Source organism: Chiloscyllium punctatum, chromosome 28, assembly GCF_047496795.1.
Source record: "Chiloscyllium punctatum isolate Juve2018m chromosome 28, sChiPun1.3, whole genome shotgun sequence".
In the NCBI taxonomy this organism is placed as follows: domain Eukaryota; kingdom Metazoa; phylum Chordata; class Chondrichthyes; order Orectolobiformes; family Hemiscylliidae; genus Chiloscyllium; species Chiloscyllium punctatum.
In genome coordinates this window covers 5,665,061-5,681,077 of record NC_092766.1, presented here as the reverse complement: position 1 = coordinate 5,681,077, position 16,017 = coordinate 5,665,061, and the positions used below count along the sequence as shown (strand labels likewise).

Genomic DNA, 16,017 nt, shown 5'->3' with positions numbered 1-16,017 from the left:
CCGTGCTGTCTCTGTCCTGGCTGTCCTGGGAGTGTTTGATGGAGACAGTGTAGAGGAAGCTTTACTCTGTATCTAACCCCGTGCTGTCCCTGTCCCTGGGAGGGTTGGCCTCCCTTGACCGAATGAGTCTGAAGTGGAGCAGATGTCAATTCCTACCCAGGTTAGCACAGTGTTTGATCACACCTCCGTCTCTCAGACATTGTATTCCCAGCCAGTTCCCAGAGATGGTTTGTTTACAGGTGGGGTGCAGGACAGTGTCTGGAATTTCAGGGCACCTGGTTTCTGGAAGGTAGTTGGTGTGGGTTTGATATCTCTGTGAGAGAGAGGGGAGAGGGAGAGGGAGGGGGGGGGGAGAGAGAGAGAGAGAGAGAGAGAGAGAGAGACTCTCCCTAGCATGGAGAACATTCCGATGCTGTTGACCGTATACAGTATTCCGTTGGCTCTGGAAGTTCCAGTTTATTGTGGGGCTGACCTATGGTGTTTAGTCAAACACCAGCTGCTCTGACTGGTAAGAGGGGGCCACAATATTTAAAAATGTTTATTTCTATTTGCCACTCGACTGAGACCAGACCTTGCGATTATCATTAGACCCGTATTGCTGTGACCTCCCTCCCCCCCTCCCCCGCTATAATTTATTTTTTAAAAAGAAGGAAGTGCTGGCAAGAAATTTTAAAGGTATATATTTTACACAGGAGTCGTGTTTTATGGAAATAAATTCCGTTGAAATTACCTCGCGCAGTCTCAGTGATTCGCACACTGCCCACACGTCAGCTGTGTGGATGTGTCTGCTCCTCATTCCCCATGGGAAGCCCACACAAAGCGATTCAGGGACCTTTTTCCCCCAAAGGATCACCACCACCTTTGGGTGCACTGAACATTCGTCGTCATCCTCTTTTCCCCCCCCCCTCCCCACCCAACGCCTCACCACATTAACACTGGACCCTCGTTCACATCTCAGGTCCTCCGTGTTCTCAGTTTTTCAGTGGGCAATCGCCCTGGTTTGTCAACAGCGTTCCCCTTCCCACTTTCCCTTGGACTGTGGGAAGGAACTGGAGGACGCAGGAGAAACTCACGCAGATGCAGGGAGAGAATGTGCGAACTCCAGACAGTCGCCCGAGGCTGGAATTGAACCCGGGATGATCCTCTCCACGTCCGTCTGGCCAAGACCTCTTGGTATCTTTTCACCATCATCCAACCCCCCCCCCCGCAACGTTTGAGTGGGTATGAGCCAGGTCTGTCCAACCTTCACCACCTCAGACAAACCCAGCTCCATTCTGGGTATGAGTCTGGTCAACGTTGACCAGACCTGGACCCATCCCAATGCAGTTACCTCCTCCCTTAGATAAGGAGACCAAAACACTTCGACTCACTACGGGTGTGGAAAGAGACCATTCTGCTCACCTCGTCTCCACCAAGCACCTCACCCTCTCCATGTCAGCCTGCATTTCGCATGGTTAACCCACACGGCCTTGGACACCACGGGACAATATCCCCACGGCCAATCCACCCTAACCTGCACATCCCTGGGCACTATGGGACAATATCCCCACGGCCAACCCACCCTAACCTGCACATCCCTGGACACCACGGGACAATATCCCCACGGCCAATCCACCCTAACCTGCACATCCCTGGACACTATGGGACAATTCCCCATGGCCAACCCACCCTAACCTGCACATCCCTGGGCACTATGGGACAATTCCCCATGGCCAATCCACCCTAACCTGCACATCCCTGGGCACTATGGGACAATTCCCCATGGCCAACCCACCCTAACCTGCACATCCTTGGGCACTATGGGACAATTCCCCATGGCCAACCCACCCTAACCTACACAATCTCTGGGCACTATGGGACAATTTAGCATGGCCAATCCACCCTAACCTGCACATCCCTGGGCACTATGGGATAATTTCCCATGGCCAATCCACCCTAACCTGTACATCCCTGGGCAATATGGGACAATTTCCCACGGCCAATCCACCCTGACTTGCACGTCTTTGGACTGTGGGAGGAAACTGGATGACCTGGAGGAAATCCACACAGACACGGGAGTGGGGGGGGCGAATGTGCAAACTCCACACAGACAGTCACCCGAGGGGGGGAATCGAACCTGGGTCCCTGGTGCTGTGAGGCAGCCGTGCCAAGTCTGTTGCTGAGCCACTGTCCCACTCTGGTCCTCTAGCAATGACAGAGTAATGCCAACAGGGTGGGTTCGATTCCCGCACTGATTGAGTTTACAAGGATGGACTCTCCTCCAGCTCTCCCTGAAACATTGATGGTTAAGCCACCACCAATCGCCTCACTCTAATGGTGATGTGAAGCTGCTGGGGTGGCCCAAATCAGAAGTCGCACAACACCAGGTTTATTTGGAATCACAAACTTTCAGAGCACTTGCCCCTTTGCCTGACAAAAGGTTGCGATCTCAAATAAACCTGTTCGTCTAATAACCCGGTGTCATGTGACTTCTGACTCCCCCGAATGAGACTATCTTTGGGTCTCGATGGTAGTACCATCCCCTCTCGACAAACAACACCATTATATTAGCTTTCCAAATTACCTGCTCACTAACCTTCTGCGATTCATCCACGCGGGCGCCCAGCTCCCTCTGCAACCTCTTGCCGATTGGGACAGAGCAAATTATGCCTCAGCCGCACTCTGCAAAGAATCAGAGTGCAGGACCCCAACTCCTTCCCCGAACCCCCTCGCCCCGCTCCTGAGCTGAGAACAAATAGGGGGGGGGGGGGGGGGCGGGAACACGTTATAAACACACTCAAGTTGAAAGAACACAATCAGGCAGATTTAGATTTTTGGAAATTTTTTATTGAATTGAGCTAAAGTCATTTTTTTTTAAATAAAAGAGAATAAATTAAAAATAAATTAAATCAGAACCTGATTCCAACATACTTCGCCTACTGGGATATTGTAAAGGCTCTCCAATATTGCACTATCGAAACATGGTCAGAGAGAGAGAGAGACAGAGGTGCTATGATAATCTGCAGTGAGCATTCATTACCCACAGCCTCATCCTATTGCTCTCACTGGGCCCTCGCTCGTGTCTCAGGGCTCTGCTAATGCAGCATCTTCTGGGGGTGTCACAATTCGGATCGAAATTTCTTCAACCCGCCCCCCCCCCCCTTTTTAATCCAAATGTGCAATAAATATTTACTCGATGCCAGATCCAGAGGGGTGTCGGGGTAGGTGGCAGAAGATGAGCAATACCTTTTGAGATTGTGCTTCCACCTTCAAGTCCCACCACCCTTCAGGAAGTGTGGTATTGTCAAGTATTTTTGTGTGTCCACACACAGGGGACGTGGTCTTTTCTTCACCCCCCCCCCACTCCTTGAGAAGGTGGGGGGTGAGCTGCCTTCTTGAATCGCTACAGCATCTCCCCATGCCCCCCACCAACTATCTGATCTGGGCTGGTGCTGTTAAGGGAGTGAAACTGAAGGGACAGCCAAATCGGGATGGTGTGGGGCTTGGAGAGAGGAACTTGCGGTTGTTTCCATGTACCTCCTGGACGGAAGTGGACGTGGGTTTGGAAGGTGTTGTCCAGCCTCAGTGAGTTTCTGCCATGCATCTTGCAGATGGTACACACTGCTGCGACTGAGCGTCGGTGGGGGAGGGAGGGGGATGTGGGGCCCATCAAGTGGGGACTGCTTTGTCCTGGGTGGTGTGGAGCTTCTCTAGTGTTGTCAGAGCTGTCCCCCCCCCATCCAGGGGCAAGTGGGGAGTATTGCCTGACTTGTGCCTTGTAGATGGTGGACAGGCTTTGGGGGGAGTCAGGAGGTGAGGTATTCCATGCAGGATTCCCAGCCTCTGACCTGCTTTTGTAACCACTGGGCTTATATGGTGGGACCAGCTCAGTTTCTGGTCAATGGTAACCCTTATGAAGTTGACAGTGGAGGGATTCAGCAATGGCAACTACATTGTACGTCAAGGGGGTGATGGTTAGACTCTCTCTTGGAGATGGTAAACCCCAGGATGTTGACAGTGGGAGGTTTCAAGGGGGTGATGGTTAGACTCTCTTGTTGGAGACGGTAGCCCCCAGGACGTTGACAGTGGGGGGGAAGTCAGTGATGATAATACCATTGTATGTCAAGGGGGTGATGGTTAGACTCTCTTGTTGGAGACAGTAGCCCCCAGGATGTTGACAGTGGGAGGTTTCAAGGGGGTGATGGTTAGACTCTCTTGTTGGAGACGGTAGCCCCCAGGACGTTGACAGTGGGGGGGAAGTCAGTGATGATAACACCATTGTACGTCAAGGGGGTGATGGTTAGACTCTCTCTTGGAGATGAAAACTGGGCTGTGGTGTGAATGGGGGCGATCTCTTCAGGTGCCGATTAGAGGCAATCTCGTAAGCCGGGGGGGGGGGGGGCACAATAATGCTCTGGGGATGTGGGTTTGAATCCCAAACTAGCAGCTGGTCGAAAGTAAATTCAAATAAATAATGGAACCTGGATTTGGAATCTCGTCAGATCACGACAACTGTAATTGATTGTGGTTTAAAAATACCCGAGGGGGTGGAGGGAAGGAGTTTGGTAACGAGGAAGGAAATCTGCCAGCTTTCATTTACATATAAACAGCAGCTTTCCCCTTGACCCATTTCTTGTTCCTGTCCCCAGAGAGAGAGACGGGGATCACTTAAAAAGTGTGCCCCACAAAACAGAAAATGCTTGAAGCTTTTGGCAAGAGCCTACGTGAGGCCTCAGGTAGTTGATCAGTGGTTACAGGCTAAAGGAGACGGGGTGGGACTGAGATGGGGAGAAAGGTCTTCGCCCAGAGAGTGGGGGAGCCTGTGGAATCCTCTGGCCAGAACATTGAACGGAGTTGGATACTGTTCTAAAGGGGAGAAAGCGAGGAACAGGGGACTCAGTTGGACGATTGGTAGTATTGAATGGTGGAGTAGGGCCGAATGGCCGTCTCTCACTTCTGTTTTCCACAATGCCAGCTTTTGTCGTCCTTCAGGACATCGACTTTGCAGTGAGGGCATCAGGGTAGTGTTACCTCATGCCTTGGGGCACCCTTCCTGATCAATGACGTTTTGGGGTGTAGGATGGAGTGGGGGGGGGGTGGGGTGGAATATGGATAATTTGAAGTTTGGATGGTATCACCATGCCCTCCCCATCCCCCTGGGGAAAGGAGGGGGGGGGGCAACTTGAACAAAAGCAGAATGGGAGGGTGGAGAGACTCTGGAGGGGATGGGGGAAGGGGGGATGGGGGATGGGGGATGGGGGAAGGGGAGCACGGGTCAGTCTCTGGCTTGTTTTATGTTAGCAGTAGTTTCCCCATCACCTCTCCCCACGCCCCTCCTTTCCATTTGCACCCACCCCCCCCCCCCACAAACAACAACCCCCAAAATGACCAAGTGAAAAGACAGCAATCCATCGATTGAGCTACCCAGGTCACATCCCAGCTGTAGAGACCAGGGCAGGAAATTGGGAACGGCGTCCGGTTGCGAGGTGTCCCTCCTGAAGAGCTGGCCGGAGCAGGACTGTGTTGGGAGATGGGTTTGGGGGAGAAAACGGGGTAGGGGGAGGAGAGAGAGAGAGAGAGAGGAAACAGTCTGACATCTCCTTCCAGCAATGAGCCTAGAACAGATTGGAGTTCAGGAGAGAGAAGGTGGGATGGACGAGGGGGGAGGATGGGGGGTGCAGAGTAAGGAGAGGAAACAGAGGAGGAGATGGGGGTGGGGGTGGGGGTGGGGGAAACATGATGAGGAAGACCAAAGCAACGTGGGGGAGGAGGGAGATTGAAGAATGTGACACGGGGGTGTTGAGGTGAGGGGGGTGAAAACAGTTATGGGAGGAGTGTTGGGTAGGGAGGTGAGGGAGGGATGAAGATGGGGGAGTATTGGGGAGGGAGGGATGAAGAAGGGGGAGTGTTGGTGAGGGAGGGATGAAGATGGGGGGAGTGTTGGCGAGGGAGGGATGAAGATGGGGGGAGTGTTGGGTAGGGAGGTGAGGGAGGGATGAAGATGGGGGGGTGTTGGTGAGGGAGGGAGGAAGAAGGGGGAGTGTTGGTGAGGGAGGGATGAAGATGGGGGAGTATTGGTGAGGGAGGTGAGGGAGGGATGAAGATGGGGGAGTGTTGGCGAGGGAGGTGAGGGAGGGATGAAGATGGGGGAGTGTTGGGTAGGGAGGTGAGGGAGGGATGAAGATGGGGGAGTGTTGGTGAGGGAGGGATGAAGATGGGGGGAGTGTTGGCGAGGGAGGTGAGGGAGGGATGAAGATGGGGGAGTGTTGGGGAGGGAGGTGAGGGAGGGATGAAGATGGGGGAGTGTTGGGGAGGGAGGTGAGGGAGGGATGAAGAAGGGGGAGTGTTGGTGAGGGTGGTGAGGGAGGGATGAAGATGGGGGAGTGTTGGTGAGGGAGGTGAGGGAGGGATGAAGATGGGGGAGTGTTGGTGAGGGAGGTGAGGGAGGGATGAAGATGGGGGAGTGTTGGGTAGGGAGGTGAGGGAGGGATGAAGATGGGGGAGAGTTGGGGAGGGAGGTGAGGGAGGGATGAAGATGGGGGAGTGTTGGCGAGGGAGGTGAGGGAGGGATGAAGAAGGGGGAGGGTTGGGGAGGGAGGTGAGGGAGAGATGAAGATGGGGGAGTGTTGGGGAGGGAGGGATGAAGATGGGGGAGTGTTGGGGAGGGAGGGATGAAGATGGGGGGAGTGTTGGGGAGGGAGGGATGAAGATGGGGGGAGTGTTGGTGAGGGAGGTGAGGGAGGGATGAAGATGGGGGAGTGTTGGGTAGGGAGGTGAGGGAGGGATGAAGATGGGGGAGTGTTGGCGAGGGAGGTGAGGGAGGGATGAAGATGGGGGAGTGTTGGCGAGGGAGGTGAGGGAGGGATGAAGATGGGGGAGTGTTGGCGAGGGAGGTGAGGGAGGGATGAAGATGGGGGAGTGTTGGGTAGGGAGGTGAGGGAGGGATGAAGATGGGGGAGTGTTGGGGAGGGAGGGATGAAGATGGGGGAGTGTTGGGGAGGGAGGGATGAAGATGGGGGAGTGTTGGGTAGGGAGGTGAGGGAGGGATGAAGAAGGGGGAGTGTTGGGTACGGAGGTGAGGGAGGGATGAAGATGGGGGAGTATTGGTGAGGGAGGGATGAAGATGGGGGAGTGTTGGGGAGGGCGGGATGAAGATGGGGGAGTGTTGGGGGGGGAGGGATGAAGATGGGGGGAGTGTTGGGGAGGGAGGGATGAAGATGGGGGGAGTGTTGGTGAGGGAGGTGAGGGAGGGATGAAGATGGGGGAGTGTTGGGTAGGGAGGTGAGGGAGGGATGAAGATGGGGGAGTGTTGGCGAGGGAGGTGAGGGAGGGATGAAGATGGGGGAGTGTTGGCGAGTGAGGTGAGGGAGGGATGAAGATGGGGGAGTGTTGGCGAGGGAGGTGAGGGAGGGATGAAGATGGGGGAGTGTTGGGTAGGGAGGTGAGGGAGGGATGAAGATGGGGGAGTGTTGGGGAGGGAGGGATGAAGATGGGGGAGTGTTGGGGAGGGAGGGATGAAGATGGAGGAGTGTTGGGTAGGGAGGTGAGGGAGGGATGAAGAAGGGGGAGTGTTGGGTACGGAGGTGAGGGAGGGATGAAGATGGGAGGAATGTTGGTGAGGGAGGGATGAAGATGGGGGAGTGTTGGCGAGGGAGGTGAGGGAGGGATGAAGATGGGGGAGTGTTGGGTAGGGAGGTGAGGGAGGGATGAAGATGGGGGAGTGTTGGGTAGGGAGGTGAGGGAGGGATGAAGATGGGGGAGTGTTGGGGAGGGAGGTGAGGGAGGGATGAAGATGGGGGAGTGTTGGGGAGGGAGGTGAGGGAGGGATGAAGATGGGGGAGTGTTGGGGAGGGAGGGATGAAGATGGGGGAGTGTTGGGTAGGGAGGTGAGGGAGGGATGAAGATGGGGGAGTGTTGGGGAGGGAGGGATGAAGATGGGGAGTGTTGGGTAGGGAGGTGAGGGAGGGATGAAGAAGGGGGAGTGTTGGGTACGGAGGTGAGGGAGGGATGAAGATGGGAGGAATGTTGGCGAGGGAGGTGAGGGAGGGATGAAGATGGGAGGAATGTTGGCGAGGGAGGGATGAAGATGGGGGAGTGTTGGTGATGGAGGGATAAAGATGGGAGGAATGTTGGTGAAGAAGGGGGGAGTGTTGGTGAGGGAGGGATGAAGATGGGGGGGTGTTGGCGAGGGAGGTGAGGGAGGGATGAAGATGGGGGGGTGTTGGTGAGGGAGGTGAGGGAGGGATGAAGAAGGGGGAGTGTTGGGGAGGGAGGGATGAAGATGGGGGAGTGTTGGCGAGGGAGGTGAGGGAGGGATGAAGATGGGGGAGTGTTGGGGAGGGAGGGATGAAGATGGGGGAGTGTTGGCGAGGGAGGGATGAAGATGGGGGAGTGTTGGGGAGGGAGGTGAGGGAGGGATGACGATGGGGGAGTGTTGGGGAGGGAGGGATGAAGATGGGGGAGTGTTGGGGAGGGAGGTGAGGGAGGGATGAAGATGGGGGGAGTGTTGGTGAGGGAGGGATGACGATGGGGGAGTGTTGGGGAGGGAGGTGAGGGAGGGATGAAGATGGGGGGAGTGTTGGTGAGGGAGGGATGACGATGGGGGGAGTGTTGGTGAGGGAGGTGAGGGAGGGATGAAGATGGGGGGGTGTTGGTGAGGGAGGGATGAAGATGGGGGGGTGTTGGGGAGGGAGGGATGAAGATGGGGGAGTGTTGGGGAGGGAGGGATGAAGATGGGGGAGTGTTGGGGAGGGAGGTGAGGGAGGGATGAAGATGGGGGAGTGTTGGGGAGGGAGGTGAGGGAGGGATGAAGATGGGGGAGTGTTGGGGAGGGAGGGATGAAGATGGGGGAGTATTGGGGAGGGAGGTGAGGGAGGGATGAAGATGGGGGAGTGTTGGGGAGGGAGGTGAGGGAGGGATGACGATGGGGGAGTGTTGGGGAGGGAGGTGAGGGAGGGATGACGATGGGGGAGTGTTGGGGAGGGAGGTGAGGGAGGGATGACGATGGGGGAGTGTTGGGGAGGGAGGTGAGGGAGGGAGACGATGGGGGAGTGTTGGGGAGGGAGGGATGAAGATGGGGGGAGTGTTGGTGAGGGAGGGATGAAGATGGGGGGAGTGTTGGGGAGGGAGGTGAGGGAGGGATGAAGATGGGGGGAGTGTTGGGGAGGGAGGGATGAAGATGGGGGAGTGTTGGGGAGGGAGGTGAGGGAGGGATGAAGATGGGGGAGTGTTGGGGAGGGAGGTGAGGGAGGGATGAAGATGGGGGGAGTGTTGGGGAGGGAGGGATGAAGATGGGCGAGTGTTGGGGAGGGAGGTGAGGGAGGGATGAAGATGGGGGGAGTGTCGGTGAGGGAGGGATGACGATGGGGGAGTGTTGGGGAGGGAGGTGAGGGAGGGATGAAGATGGGGGAGTGTCGGTGAGGGAGGGATGACGATGGGGGAGTGTCGGCGAGGGAGGTGAGGGAGGGATGAAGATGGGGGGAGTGTTGGGGAGGGAGGTGAGGGAGGGATGACGATGGGGGAGTGTCGGCGAGGGAGGTGTGGGTGGCGAGGAGGAGAGCATTGAGGGATGGGGCAAGAAGAGATGGTGAGGATTCAGGGAGGAGGGAGGGAGAGAGGCCAACATGAGGTTTGGGGAATGGATGGTGGGGATTGGACAGTATGGAAGATGTGGTGGTTGAGAGAGAGAGAGCGTAACAACGGGTTGGGTACAGGGGAGGACGGAGTGATTGGGGAAGGGGAGGGTGGAAATTAGAGATGGGGACAAGGATGAGGTAAATAGGGGAAGAGACAAGATGGTGATAATAGGAGAGAGAGAGAGTGAAAGAGAAAGGGGGAGAAAGAGAGAGAGTGGTTAATGGTGGGTAAGACGCGCTCATCAATCAGTAATGGGCAGCACCAAGCAAGGCATGCTGCATTGTGGGATACCACAGTGGGTCATGGGTAATACAGGGTCACCTCAATCAGCAACAACAACAACACCAGATCCTCACCCAGCACCTAACACTGAACCAAGACCAGCTCACTGTTCAGGAAGGAAGCTGCAGCGAGCTCACCAGCACTCCCAGCCCATCCAAATCCTACAGTCCCACTCTGCACCATCTAGAGGGAGCTTTACTCTCTATCTAACCCTGTCCTGGGAGTGTTTGATGGGGGGACAGTGTAGAGGGAGCTTTACTCTGTATCTAACCCCGTGCTGTCCCTGTCCCTGGGAGTGTTTGATGGGGGGACAGTGTAGAGAGAGCTTTACTCTGTATCTAACCCCGTGCTGTCCCTGTCCCTGGGAGTGTTTGATGGGGGACAGTGTAGAGGGAGCTTTACTCTGTATCTAACCCCGTGCTGTCCCTGTCCCTGGGAGTGTTTGATGGGATGACAGTGTAGAGGGAGCTTTACTCTGTATCTAACCCCGTGCTGTCCCTCTCCCTGGGAGCGTTTGATGGGGGGACAGTGTAGAGGAAGCTTTACTCTGTATCTAACCCCGTGCTGTCCCTGTCCCTGGGAGTGTTTGATGGGGGACAGTGTAGAGGAGGCTTTACTCTGTATCTAACCCTGTGCTGTCCCTGTCCCTGGGGAGTGTTTGATGGGGGGTCAGTGTAGAGGGAGCTTTACTCTGTATCTAACCCTGTACTGTCCCTGTCCTGGGAGTCTTTGATGGGGGGTCAGTGTAGAGGGAGCTTTATTCTGTATCTAACCCCGTGCTGTCCCTGTCCCTGGGGAGTGTTTGATGGGGGACAGTGTAGAGGGAGCTTTACTCTGTATCTAACCCCGTGCTGTCCCTGTCCTGGGAGTGTTTGATGGGGGGACAGTGTAGAGGGAGCTTTACTCTGTATCTAACCCCGTGCTGTCCCTGTCCCTGGGAGTGTTTGATGGGGGGACAGTGTAGAGGGAGCTTTACCCTGTATCTAACCCCGTGCTGTCCCTGTCCCTGGGGTGTGTACCGGGAAGGGGGGGGGGAGGGGGGGAGCTGTAACCTCTATCCAGCCCTGAGCTCCAAGGTGCCTGTGTCAGGGGGGAGCCGAGTCCAGCTTCATCCTGGTTGGCTTACACTAAAAACCGCCCATTGACCTCCCACTGTTGGCTGTGCCCTGACAGTCACAGTACCCATGAGTCATTGTGGTGTCCACGGTCAGAGTAGATGAGGGTGCTCAGAGACCTTGCAAACACTGGGCACACAGAACAAAGTCAGACAATAACACTGCGAGTACAGGGCACAGAGAGGGAATATATCAATACAAACATGGAGATCTACGCACGTTTTAAAATAAATTCCACAGTGTGCACACACACACGCACACACACACGCACACACACACGCGCAGTGGAAATTCCAAGTGTGTTTCTTTTTAAGCCCCACTGGTTGTCGCCAAGCAACCAATGTGGAATTTTCCAGGAAGTGCGAAGTCATGTTTGGTTTCTGCACATAAGTGTTTTTTTAATGACAGCGACAGAAAAAAAAGGAAGAAGGAAAAGTCCTTAAATAATAGGGAGACGTGGAGAGAACATGCTGCCGGGAAACTGGGGCCGTGCCTCAGCTGGCACCGAGCGAAACTCATCGCCTCGCACTCCTCAGGATCCATCGCAAGAGTGCCACGTTTCAAACTCTCACAGCAGCTTCCAGCACGTGGAGAAAAGGGCCGTTTGCAAGAGGCCGCCTCTTCGTTCCCTGTTTACCTGCCCCACCAATCGGAGCAAGCGGCACAGTTTTCTCCCCCCCGCGTTGCGAAGCGCTGGATTTGGTATTCTTGCACGTGTGTCCTGAAGCGTGTACGGTGAAAAGCTGGCGCAACATGTGTCTCCCTTTTCTAAAATAAAAGATCAGGGTAGGGTGAGATAAGGGGGGGGGAGGAGGTTGGAGGTTTGGTATTGGTGGTCGGGGAAAGGTGAGGGCAGAGGTGATTCAGGGTCAGGACTTCCTCAATCAGGCACTTACTCTGCCAATTTGGATACGGTAGTGAAATTGGGGGGAGCTCCATGTCCCTGCCTTTTACCCCCCACTCCTGCCCAAATACCCTCTATTCCCTTCCTGAATAAAAATCTGCCTCAGCCTTGAATATCCTGATTGTCCCAGCCTTGAAAAAAATCCCACAGACTCACTCCCCTCAGAGAGAGAAAAAATAAAATCCCTCCTCATCTCTGTCTTCGATCCCTCACTCGGAGATGATGCTCCCTCTGGCCCCTATAGACTCTCCTACGCACAGAGGGGGGAAACACCCTCTCCACATCTCACCCTGTCAACATCCCCCTGAGAACATTCACCGAAAGAACAGTGGAGACTTGCAGACCAGAAACAAGAGCAGAAATCGCTGGAAAAGCTCAGCAGATCTGGCAGCATCTGTGGAGAGGAAGCAGAGTTAACATTTCGGGTCCGGTGACCCTTCCTCGGAATCCGACGACCCCAGAACGTTAACTCTGATTTCTCTCCACAGATGCTGCCAGATGAGTTTTTCCAGCAGTTCCTGTTTTTTTTGTCCTGAGATTCTTGGACCCTTTCGCCGAGGTCACCATTTTTCTTAACTCCGATGAGGTAACAGGTCCCAACCGACTTGACCTCGCCCTCATAAGAGAGTCCCTCCATCCCCCAGGCTCAGGCAGGGCCCTGAAACAATTCACGGGGCGAGCAAAACCCGCCGACCTTTACACTCTGTCCCCCTTTGTGATAAAGGCCGACAGCCCAGTTGCCGTGACAATGACCTGCTCTTGGGGTGTGAGCGTTTTCTTTGGGGGGGGGGGATTGACGGACGAGGAGTCCGGAACTGGAGGGGCATGGGTTTAGGGTGAGAGGGGGCAACATTTTCCCCCAGAGGGTGGTACGTGTATGGAATGAGCTGCCAGAGGACGTGGTGGAGGCTGGTACAATGACAGCATTTAAGAGGCATTTGGATGGGGACATGAATAGGAAGGGTTTGGAGGGATAGGGGCCAAGTGCTGGCCTAATGGAACGAGATTAATTTAGGGTACCTGGTTGGCATGGATGTGTTGGACTGAAGAGTCTGTGTCCGTGCAGTACATCTCTGTGACTCTAAATGGGACTAGCTTGGATTAGGATATCTGGTCGGCATGGATGACTCGGGCTGAAGGGTCTGCTTCCATCTCTATGGCTCTCAAGTCCCTCAGCGCTGTAGCTTTCCATTGAAATAACGTTGAGCTTCTCTGCGCTTCCCTCCAAGGTGTGCAACCTCACCTTTCCCCCAGGTTTCTGTCCATGCCCTTCACATATGATGGTGAATACGGGGAGCAAGGGAAACCCAGGGGAGAGAGAGAGGGGGGAGGAGGAGGAGGAGAGGGCTGGGAACTGGAAGAGAAGGGGTTGGAGAGGATAGGCCCAGGAGGAGGAGAGGGCTGGGGAAGAAGCGTACTTCGGGGACTATCGTTCTTTCACGCCCAGCAACACTAGTGACAGCACGACCAGACAGAGCGAAAGCAGCAACACAAGAAAAGCGACAGGCAAAAGGCACTGAGTGAGCAGGACAAGAAATGAAGGACTCCCCGAATTCGGTTTTTGTTCAAAGAAAGCATCGGCTTCACAGTCAATGATGACACTGACAGACAACGGCACAAACCCACAATACCACAGGTTCAAAGGACGTGGATGGGGAAGACTTGGGGATGGGGAGGAGAGAGGGTCGGGGGGGGTTGGGGGTCATTGAAACGAAAATAAAGCAGCCACCCAGAACGCAATATCATGAAAGACAACATCGAATCCACTGGAACCACGGGCAAAAAAAATAAATCAATAAACAAACAAAGGAAGAAAAATAATGCACAGCACAACTGCAAAATATACTGTTTTGTCATGCAACGTAGCGAGAATGTGAACATGACACTTTAGATAGGTCTTATTGCAAATCTCTGCATAGAAAAACACCTAATTCCGACGATATAACTTACTGGGACGAGCTTCTTGTGTCCCGTGACAGATTTAAGGAGCGTCGGAGGGTGTGACGCTGTGTGAGTGTGGCTGCTGTCGCCTGCAGACTTTATATTTTTGTGGTGGGGCCCGTGATTTTGTGTTTTAAAATGAGAACACATAAAGAGGGAAGGATAACAGAGGACAGAGAGAGGGAGGAGGGTGGGGGGGGGGGGGAAGGGCGAAGGGAGGGGGGGAGGGAATGTCAGTGAAGGACGAAACAAAAATGGAAATTAAAAGCAGAGAAGGGGAAAAAAATCCATTGTCAACATTGCTTTTTGCCCTTGTATACTTTGAGATTTTTTTTTCAAAAAAAGAAAAATTAGGGTGGGTTAAGGGGACGAGGGGGTGGGAGAGTCACTCACGGGTAACACGACAAAGGGGGAGGGGGGGGGCTAGGAACACGCAACTTAGCTTCAAATGAAAAGAAAATGTACATGCTAGAGACGGACGGGACACATTTTAACAGCAGCCTGCCCTCCCCTCAGTCACCAGAGTTTCTAAATCACTCCCAGTGTCCACGGTAGAGTGCAATATGGTTTCGGATTCCCTGTGATGGTTTGGTGCTTCTCCAGTGATGAGGTGCAACTTGGGGGTCAGGGGTGGGGAAGAGTAGAGGTCAGGATCCCTCTGGTACAGGGGGTCCTCTCCCTAGGTCCCCTTCCCAAACTTTCAGGGGACAATGGCCCGGCAGCGTTGTGTGGCCGATTCAGCCAGAGTCCCCTGGGAATGTTCTGGGGTCCCGGTCCGAATCTTGCCAGGACAGATTCAATAAAAATCTGGAATTAGATTTTAGCGTTAGACTTAAGTGCCTGATGATGACAGCTACGTGTTTAAAAGGCATCTGGATGGATACATGAAGAAGAAGGGTTTGGTGGGATGAGCCCAAACATTGGCGAATGGGATTAGATGAGTTTCGGATATCTGGTCGGTATGGATGTGTTGGGCTGAAAGGCCTGTGTCCGTGCTGTACAATCACGATGACCATGAATCCATGAAAACCCCATCTGGTTCCCTTCCGGGAAGGAAACTGCCATCCTTACCCAGTCTGGCCTACACGTGACTCCAGACCCACAGCCATGTGGTTGGCTCTTAACCGCACCCCCCCCCCCCCCCCCCAAACCCGAGGATGGGCCTAGCCAGCAAAGCCCTCATCCCATGAAGGAGAGGAAAAAAGGTTACACAGCCCAGAGAGGGTGGAGAGTCGGAGCCAAACTCACCCAGGGGTAGTGGTGGGTTCTCTGAGTGGCCCTCAGCAATACACTCATCTAGAGGGCACATAGGGGCTTGAACAGCCTCCTCCCTGCGGGGTGGCGATGCCAGGGGGACATGGATACCGCTGGCCAATGGTTGACCACCCTGGGTGCCCCCCCCCCCCTTTTCTGGGTGGCTTGCTGGGGCCATTTCAGAGGGCAATGCAGATCTGCTGCTCTGGGCTTGGAGTCACATGGAGGGGAAGGACCCCAAACCAGTGGCGGAGAGCCAACATTAGGTTTCTGTTCTACAATTTAAGAGTTTTTTTTTCCCCCCCCCCAAAAAAACTGCTTTAACATCTTGCCAGCTGCCGGGCTGGGGACTTGAACCCAGCAAGGGGAACGTGTTGGGGGGATGGTGCCAGTGTCAAAGTTCAATGCCAACACCTCTCCTATGTCACGGGCATCATAGCTCCTGACAGGGGGAAGGCAATGGTAGAGGTGGCACATGAGATTACCACCAGACAATGAATCCAGAGACCCAGATGGTGTTCTGGGGGCATGGGTTTGAATCCTGGCGCGGCAGAATTCGAAGTTGACAAAAATACGGCATGACGTCTCTCGTGAACCGTGACAGCGATTGCCCAGAGATGCCCTTTGGGTTCATTAGTGCTCCTAGTAGATTAATAAAACACTTCCTCCACCCCCTGAGACTGAATCCGGGAAATAGAGTCAGGTCTGGGGGGGGGGGGGCAAGGGGAAGGGACGGTGAGGGGTCGCGGGTGCCAGTTGGAGGGTCCGCCAGCCCAACAGGGGCGACGGTGACAGGGATAAGTTCGGTTACCCCGACAGAACAGGACCGAATTTGGAACCATTGCGTGCAAAGAGAGAGGGGGGGGAGCGAAACAAAACAGAGAGGGAAAAGATGCATTTGTCTGA

At 54.6% G+C, this 16,017-nt stretch overlaps 1 protein-coding gene across 3 annotated transcripts in view; it reads right to left on the bottom strand.

The window, feature by feature from the left end:
* Nucleotides 1-5,347: 5,347 nt before the first annotated feature.
* Nucleotides 5,348-16,017, bottom strand: part of LOC140453926 (CUGBP Elav-like family member 3-B) — a 32,324-nt gene continuing 21,654 nt past the window's right edge. For 2 of the 3 annotated variants that reach the window (XM_072548778.1, XM_072548779.1), the window contains exon 5: nt 5,348-5,594. The gene's annotated coding sequence lies outside the window, so the exon portion shown is untranslated. Of the gene's footprint in view, nt 5,595-13,866; nt 13,954-16,017 lie in introns of all 3 variants that reach the window. The other variant, XR_011952524.1, reaches the window with a different exon arrangement.